Source organism: Nicotiana tabacum, chromosome 6 (assembly GCF_000715075.1).
Source record: "Nicotiana tabacum cultivar K326 chromosome 6, ASM71507v2, whole genome shotgun sequence".
NCBI classification, from domain to species: Eukaryota; Viridiplantae; Streptophyta; class Magnoliopsida; order Solanales; family Solanaceae; genus Nicotiana; species Nicotiana tabacum.
In genome coordinates, this window is record NC_134085.1 from 157,556,533 (window position 1) to 157,564,700 (window position 8,168).

Consider the following 8,168-nt stretch of genomic DNA (forward strand, 5'->3'; position numbering starts at 1 on the left):
TGTTGTATATGTTCTGCTCACTTAGATATCATGTTCTAGGATTTTCTTATATACTTGACTGTTGTTTGAAGACACGCACTTACTTGTTATATGTCCTAATTGTTTTTGATTGACGCCCAGACTTTTAACCTTTAAAACCTTAGGAAGTTCTAGAACTACCTAAAATAGAGGTCCTAAATACCTCCAGGGCCACAAGTAAGGGACGGGTAGTGCACGCATATGACATTTATCAAGGCTATTCGAACGCTTTAGGTTATGACCAAGGGGAGGGAATTGGGTAGTAAGGATATGATGACTATGCACTAATGTCACGTGTAGCCCCTCATTGAGGAGTGTTTACCAGGCATTGCGTGGGGTGATCCTGTAGGCTAACTAACCTAGGAGCCCTCTTTCCCAATTCCTGATGTTTAAACTTTACTTTTCTTTATATATGCAACTTGTTCAAATCTTTTCCTTTGTCTCATACAATGTCCAAAACATGTCTTTATTTGCAAGTATGTGTTAAAATTGTTTATTTGCTAAAATGACTAATTCACATAGTATAAGTTCGGCCAAGACCCACCGTTGTGAACCAAGAGGGATGCGTAACACCTTCTCCTCAAGGTTATTTCGAGTCCTTACCCTAAATCTCTGGTAATGCAAAATAGTCTAAGAGTTAATCGCTCTAGGTGCCCTAACGCACCATAATCCGTTAGGTGACGACTCTTCAATACCCAATTCCCAAAAAGGAAACGAGTTATTACCCCCATGAATGTCAGAACCCGGACTTCTCTTTTCGCGGAGGGAAAAAATGGGGCGCGACATGGATTCCATCAATAGGGGAAATCACAACCTTAGATCCTTCTCTTATTTGTTTACAACTCAGTCATAGTTAGCTTTTAGATTACTTAATTTTATTCAGTTATAGTCAGTAGAATTATTACCAAGTATTATTCAAAATATCTAGAAAGTTGATTACGGAGAATTCAATGAGTCTGACAAAAGTAATTGATAGGTTAACTCCCCGTGAGATTCGACTCTGGTCTAAATACTCGAATTATATTTGCAACGACCGCTTGCCCTTTTTATAAGGCATAGTTGGGCGTGATTAAATTTTGGCATCATTGCTGGGGAATTAACGGTGTTATCAATTACAGTTGTACAGGTGCATGCCTAGAAACTCAATGAGAACCGGTGAAGTGTTTGAAGCATTATTAGATCCCGAGAAAGTCTTCAAGGCCTTGAATCGGGCCAACCGGAAAAACAAACAACAACAATCAACTGAACAACCTGAACCAGACATGGCAGACCAAGTAAACAATAGAGACAACAATGAGGATAACGTGGTAGACCCAGCTGCGCAGGTAGTAGCGCGTCTAGTGCCAGAGGCTCCTCTATATGACTAGGCGCAACCCACAACAGAGAATTTGGCCATCATGATATTAGTCCCGTAGATACAGGCTCGATCTTTTCAAATCACAAACAAGATGCTGCACTTGTTGCAAAACAAGGGACTATTTTCGGGGTCATACATTGAAGATCCTCAACAACACTTGAAGAACTTCCTGTCAATTTACAAAATGCAAAGGCAGCCCAACGTAACTCATGAAGCAATAAAACTGTTGTTGTTTCCATTTTCAGTGACAGGAGCTGCCCAGACTTGGCTAAATTCACTCCCTATTAATTCCATCACGACTTGGGAGGAGTTAGTCAAGCAATTTGTGAATAAGTTTCCTCCACCTAACAAGACTACTCAGCAAATTGATGAAATTTTGAGCTTCAGACAGAAACCAATGGAAACATTGCAAGAAACATGGGAACGATTCAAAGGGATGCTGGTTATATGTCCGCACCATGGTATTCCAGACCAGATGTTAGGGCAACGGTTTTACATGGGTCTAACTGATAGAGTGAAGGCTAATGTTGATGCTTCAACTGATGGAGCATTCTTGAGCAAAACATGGAGAGAAAGCCAGATCCTGCTTGATAAGATGACACAGAATTTGGGGTGGACAGCCAGGAATGCACCTATCACTCCCGTAGTTCACTCAGTACCCTTAGATCCAGCCAATACTCTTGCTGAAAATATGGCCACCTTATTGACACAAATGAGCATACTCACCAAAAAGGTGGAAGAGTCAGGACAGAAGCAGCAGGTGCACATTGTAGATACAACCAATGGGGGCTTATGCACATCTTGCATTAGTCAGCCAATTGGTAGCCAGTGGAATGCAGAAAGTGATCATCATCATTACCCTGAAGACATGAATTATGTATCTAATTATGGGGGCCATAGACAGGGTGGTCAGAATTGGGGCCAACAGAATCAACCATACAGGCCAGTCCAGCCATATCACAACAATGGAAATATGGGAGCCATGTGACCTCACAATAATGTGGCGCCCTACCAAAGGCCACATGGATACAACAACCAAAATCAGCAGCAGGGTTATCATCCTCCTCAGCAGCAACATGGTGGGAGACAGGAAGATGTGTTTGCTAGACTCGAGGCAATGATGCAGCAGGTTATTGGGTTAAATGCGAAAATGAGTGAACGTATCGATGTCTTTAAATAATTGTCCTCATGGGACATTGCCTGCAGACACTCAGGTAAATCCAAAAGATCAAGGCTCGAAGTAGCTGATGATAGTGAGTCTACGTAATGGCAGAGACTTAGACTTGGAGCAAGAGAGGGGTCGAGAAAGCAGAAAGGCTGAGACACCTGTACCAATGCCCATTGAGATAGATGATTCAGGAAAACTGACAGAGGTGACATCACAACCTACCTAGGAAGAAACCAACACACAAATTGAGGCTGAGAAAGAAGCTGAGATATCCTAGGAGCCAGTAGTTGAGGTGGTGTCTGACAAAGAGAAAACCCAAATCATTGGGAAGAAGAGACCTCTAGCACCATTCCCACAGAGGTTGGCCAAATACCAGAAAGAGGAACAATATAAGAAATTCTTGGAGATGTTGAAACAAATCCAGGTAAATATTTCATTAATTGATGCTTTGAAGGAGATGCCTGGTTATGCAAAAATGATGAAGGACTTGATGTCCCGAAAATTCGACTTCCAAAATTTGGCCACAACGACTCTAACTTAGACGTGCAGTGCTGTGGTGACTAGACCAGTTGCTGAGAAGTTGTCTGATCCAGGGAGTTTCATAATTCCCTGCACCATTGGTAACTTTGCCTTTGCCAAGGCACTCTATGATTTGGGGGCCAGCATAAATCTTATGCCCCTGGTAATGTATAAGAGGTTGGGGATTAGAAGAGCTAGACCCACGTCTATGTTGTTGCAGCTAGCTAACAGAACTATGAAAAGACCCTCAGGTATTTTGGATGACATGTTAGTACAGGTAGGGAAATTTGAGTTCCCTACAGATTTTGTGATTCTGGATTGTAGAGTGGATGAAGAAATTCCCATAATTTTGGGAAGACCGTTCTTGGCCACAGGGCGAGCCCTCATTGATTGTGAAACTAGGGAGCTCAAGATGAGGTTGAACGATGAGGAGATAACATTCATCGTGCAGAAATCTATGAGGCGACCAAGTGAATTCGCCAATTGTTTTCTTATTAATGCAATAGAAGTAATAGTGGAAGAGGATAATGAGATATTGACTATTGAGGATCCTCTTGCTGCATGTCTTGTGAATTTAGATGAGTTGGATGGAGGAAGAATTGGCAGAATGGGTGCTGGCTCTAGAGCGCAGAGGGTTTTGGGAGAGAACACTTGAATTCGAGCCTCTGCACTTAGAAAACAAAGAAACTCCTCCAGCCAAGCCATCCATAGAAGAACCACTAAAGCTGGAGTTGAAGCTACTGCCCGCTTATCCAGGTATGCGTTCCTAGGACCTAACTCCACATTACCTGTTATTATCTCATCTAGATTGTTAGATGTGTAGGCATAACAGCTTTTGCAGGTACTCACGAAGTGCAAGACTGCTATCGGGTGGCCCATGGCAGATATTAAGGGGATCAGTCCGACATACTGTATGCATAAAATTCTGTTGGAAGAGGAGCACAAACCTTCCAGGGAACACCAAAGTAGGCTGAACCCCAACATGAAGGAAGTGGTGAAGAAGGAGGTAATTAAGTAGTTGGATGCGAGAATCATTTTCCCTATCTCTGATATCAACTGGGTTAGCCCGGTGCAATGTGTTCCTAAGAAGGGTGGTATGACGGTGGTAAAAAATGATAACAATGAGCTGATCTCTACAAGAACCGTCACCGACTGGAGAATTTGTATGGACTATAGGAAATTGAATCTGGCCACCCGAAAAGACCACTTCCCACTTCCCTTCATTAATCAGATGCTTGACAGACTGGCAGGGAGGTCCCACTTCTGTTTTCTGGATGGGTACTCAGGGTACATCCAAATCTCCATTGCACTAGAGGATAGAGAGAAAACCTCATTCACATGTCTATATGGGATTTATGCCTTTCGGAGGATGCCTTTTGGCCTATGCAATGCACCCGCCATATTCCAAAGGTGCATGATGGCCGTATTCACTGACATGGTCGAAGACATAATAGAGGTGTTCATGGACGATTTCTCAGTGGTAGGAAACTCATTCAATAAGTGCCTTACAAACCTGACCCGAGTATTGAAAAGGTGTATCGAGACTAACCTTGTACTTAACTAGGAAAAGTGCCATTTCATGGTATAATAGGGTATAGTCTTTGGACACCAGGTATCAAGCAAGGGAATCGAGGTGGATCGTGCTAAAGTTGATGTGATAACAAAGCTACCACCCCCACATCAGTCAAGGCAATCAAGAGTTTCCTTAGGCATACCGGTTTTTATCGGTGATTCATCAAGGACTTCTCAAAAATTGCCAACCCTCTTTGTAAGTTGTTAGAAAAAGATTACACTTTCATGTTTTCTGATAATTGCATGATAGCATTTGAGGAGTTAAAAAAGAGGCTAGTCACAACACCCATTATTGTTGCCCCCGACTGGGAGCAACTATTCGAAACCATGTGTGATGCCAGTGACTATGCAGTGGGGGCAGTGCTAGGACAATAGAAAGACAAGATAATGCACCCAATTTACTATGCCAGTAGAACGTTGAGTGGAGCCCAACTGAACTACACTATGATTGAAAAGTAGATGCTGGCTGTGGTTTTCGCATTCGACAAGTTCAGATCATACTTGATTGGCTCTAAGGTAATGTATATACCGATCATGCTGCTCTCAGGTACTTGATTGAAAAAAGAAGTCCAAATCATGCCTGATTCGTTGGGTGCTGTTATTGCAAGAGTTCGATCTGGAGATTCGTGGCCTTAAGGGCACGGAAAACCAGGTCGCTGATCATCTATCGCGACTTGAAGGAGCTGAAAATTTAGTTGAGGCCGAAGATATTCTAGAAATCTTTCCAGACGAGCAGCTACTCGCCACAATCCTTAAGGAAGTGCCATGGTATGCAGACTTTGCAAATTACCTAGCAAGCGGTACAGTTCCCTATGACCTTTCCTCTGTGCAAAAAAAAAGTTTTATCGCAACTGCCGCATGTATTACTGGGATAAACCTTATCTGTTTAGAATTTGTGATAACAATATGATCCGGAGGTGTGTCCCCGAGATAGAACAATCTTCTATTTTGCAAGCATGTCATGCTCTACATCATATTCCACTCGTGCGTATTAAATCCTATAGCAATGCTTGATGAGTGGTTGCTCTCTTCCTATTTATTACCCTTAAATTCAAAAAGGCTTATTTGCGGCAAAACTAGTCGATCAACGGTGCAGTCAATGATTCCATGCCTTTTCCTCTCAAGTTGTCCGCTTGATGGTACCAGTCTAGACCTCCATAGTGACCTTACTCTGATTATAGTTGTGCATGCATCATGGTCAAACCTAGTCGGATTAATATGTTGTCCACATAATAATCCTTTAAAATAAGCCTTATCCAAAGTCCACCGGGGTTTCCATAATTCCAACGGACACAACCACATTCAGTGCATTAATTTGGAGAACTAAATGCCAATATGCTAATCTCGAATGTATAAATAGTCGAGTTTGGTGGGGGAGAAGGGCCTAACCCTTTTGTTTTGCAGAAAATGAGGCACGAGGTCCCCAGATTCGGTATGGTTAGCAACATTCCACCATTGTTGCTAGATTAGTGGGAGGACCTTTCCTCAAGTAACAAGAAACATGTAAGAAAGTACTTGGGTAACTTGCCTTCCCTGCTAGACATTGAGCCAAACAACAAGTTGATCGAGGCTGCCACTTTGTTCTGGGATAGTGAAAGGTCTGTGTTCTGTTTTGGCGACATAGAAATGACACCACTTCTAAAAGAAATTGGAGGGATTGCAAGATTGACTTGGGATAGTCCCGGGTTATTGGTGCCGGAGAACCATACTGGTAAAGGGTTTTTAAAGATGATGGGGCTGAAGAAAAATGTTGACCTGGTGTCCCTGAAGGAATCTTACATACCTTTCGAAAATCTGTATGAGTGGTATGGCCATAGCAAGTCCTACCGTACCTACCATAATGAGCTCTCTCTCACTTCTCTGGACACATCCACCATAGAGTGTTCGTGTTCATTATATGCTTCTTAGGCCTGATAGTATTCCCAATGAAAAGGGAAAGAATCAACACTAGGTTGGCCATGGTCGCCAAGACTTTGATGGAAGGGATCAATGGACAGACATACCCTATAGTCCCCATGATCATAGCCAACATCTATAGGGCTCTGGAGCGCTGTCAAAGAGGGATCAAGCATTTCGAGGGTTGTAACTTGTTGTTGCAGTTGTGGTTATAAAAACATCTTCAAAAAGGTCACTATCGCCAAGAATTTCTGCGAAGGGCTTGGAACGACCATATTGCCTTCCATCACCCCAAGCGGATGACTTACATTCCAGACAGGTTTGCTCAGCCAGAAAGTGCCAAAGAATAGGTAGAGTTCTTTAACAATCTGACCGAGGAACAAGTGCAATGAATGTTTGAATGGTTCCCAACAAACGAATTCATCATTAGATCCAGGGACGCTCCACACCTGGTGCTGATTGGGTTGAGAGGGATATACCCTTATGTCCATATTCGAGTTATGAGGCAAGCAGACAGGAAATAAGTTTTACCAAGGGTTTCCAAGATGAGTCATTTCAGAGCAGACTTTCAAGACGGTGACATCCCTTACAAGTGCCAAGCTCAGCATATGTGGCACTGCAAAATCATTGTGGAAAAGAACACCATTGAGCCAGACAGGTATCATGCGGGGTGTGAACCTCTCTACCCAGCATGGTTAGAGGACAATCTAAAATGAATGGTGATATTAGAAGCCAGTCGAGGGAATAGAATCATAGACGAAGAAGCTGAAGCTCAAGTCAAATACAACAGGCTGCGTAAGAGGGTCCACAACTCTGAGAATGAGCACCGGGAAATACATGAGAGGAATGTGAGATTGATCGAAGAATGGAAAGAAATGGCAATCACTTGCAACAGGAAGTTGGAATATTTGGAGCGAGGAATAGTGGTGTTGGAAGGCAAAGTCAAAAAGAGGATCGAGGATTGCCAAAACGCTAAAGGAAATGAAGGAGGACGTCTAGCCAGAGCCTACTTGCAGTTGGGTCTGCGCGAGCTGGGGGACCTGTATGATGGAGTTAGGACGATCGAATTTGGGGAAGGTCCTTCTGGGATCAAGTAGGCTAGATTTATTTGCTTTCCTAAATGTAATAAGGCCAACTGCCAGTAGTGACTTACTTTTCTATTATCTTAGTATTGTTTTGGGATTCGTCTATTTTAACATTATGAAATAAAGTATTTATTGGCATCCAAAGTTCTCCAAATCTATTTGTTGCTAGGCCTGCCTCGGCCACAACGAGGCTCATAAATTAGGACACGAATTTACATTTCCGCAATATGTGTTTAAATACTGCAAATATTTTAGAATCCTCACTGACTTGTTACCTTTTTGTTTTTCCTTATTTTGATTATTCCCATCCCCTTAGGTTGGTTCACTCATACTGGCATCATCAGCGTATCATACCAAATCTTGAGGCCCTCTACCTTCTCCTCCTCCAAGCAATACAAAAGGTAAAGGGAAAACAAAAATGGACGACTTAAGTGGTATCCGAAAGGAGAATGTTAAGAACGCAGAAACTTCAGATGGACGAAGTACTACGACACCAAATGATCTAGTCTTGATATTGGAACAAAAGATACTGGAACTGCAAGGAGAACTTGAA

The 8,168-nt window shown here is 42.6% G+C and overlaps 1 non-coding gene across 1 annotated transcript; it reads right to left on the reverse strand.

The window, feature by feature from the left end:
• Positions 1-1,734: 1,734 nt before the first annotated feature.
• LOC142182395 (small nucleolar RNA R71) lies at positions 1,735-1,840 on the reverse strand. Its single transcript, XR_012711230.1, has one exon. It is a non-coding gene; the product is annotated as a small nucleolar RNA R71 (small nucleolar RNA).
• Positions 1,841-8,168: the final 6,328 nt, after the last annotated feature.